Source organism: Nyctereutes procyonoides, unplaced genomic scaffold (genome assembly GCF_905146905.1).
Source record: "Nyctereutes procyonoides isolate TBG_1078 unplaced genomic scaffold, NYPRO_anot_genome, whole genome shotgun sequence".
In the NCBI taxonomy this organism is placed as follows: Eukaryota; Metazoa; Chordata; class Mammalia; order Carnivora; family Canidae; genus Nyctereutes; species Nyctereutes procyonoides.
Genome location: NW_026575042.1, coordinates 5,267,067 through 5,268,208, shown reverse-complemented (window position 1 = coordinate 5,268,208; position 1,142 = coordinate 5,267,067).

Genomic DNA, 1,142 nt, shown 5'->3' with positions numbered 1-1,142 from the left:
GTGGTTTGCTCAGGCTGCACGCAGTTGTTACAGGCGAGCAGTTTTCTCTGTTGAAGTGCCTACATCCATCAGCTGACAAAAATATTGTTTTAGAAAAGTTTTCATGTTCTAACAGTTTCTCTTCACTTAACAAAAGTTTTAATAGCATCTTATTTTGTTCTAAAAGCAATAAACCACTTCCTGGGGGGGGGAGTAGGGGGGGGAAGCAGCCTCCTAGAAGGCCTGGGAAAGCCACTCTCTGCAGAGGTGGAGGGAGTGAACACTCAGACTTTTCCTGAGCATTTGACACTCCTCCCTCGCTTTCCCCTAAGCGTTCCCAGCCCAGGCCAAGGGTGGCCCTTGGTGCAGAGGTGACCAGGCCCTGTTTGAACCAATGAAGAGGCAGAGCTCAGAGCCCTGCCGTGTAATGCCCTAGGTCGTTCAGCCAGCCTAGTCTTCCATCTAGCAACAGATGAACTTTGTAAAACATTTGTTTTGTTCATCCAACCAGCCATCCAACCTTCCCATCTACCCAGTAAATATCACTGGAGCATGCACATCTCCATGTGCTGCAGATTTGGGCAGCTCACCTGAGAAGGATTCATGAACCGTGGCTTGCCAAGGCTATCATTGAGAAAGCCCGTTGAGTACCTGGAGGAAGCACCCCAAGAGAATACCCTTTATGGAAATCTGGAGGCAACCTATAGGCCATCAAGTGGCAAATGAGCTCCTCCAGCCTCCGTGTGACACCAGGCATCCTCACTGCAAGTCTGGGGCTGGCTCCCTGGACCCATGGAGGACCTATAAAAAAACTTCTTTCAGCCTTCATGAATGAGGATGACCAGTTTAAAAAAAAAAGAAAAAATATATATATGACATCCTTATACATTCATCTGTCAAAGGACATTGAGGCCTCTTCCACAGTTTGGCTATTGTGGACATTGCTGCTATGAACATTGTGGTGCAGGTGTCCCGATGCTCCACTACATTAGTATCTTTGGGGTAAATTCCCAGTAGTGCAATTGCTGGGTTATGGGGTAGCTCTATTTTTAACTCTTTGAGAAACCTCCACAGTTTTCCAGAGTGGATGTACCAATTCACATTCCCACCAACAGTACAAGAGTGTTCCCTTTCTCTACATCCTCACCAGCATCTGTTGCTTC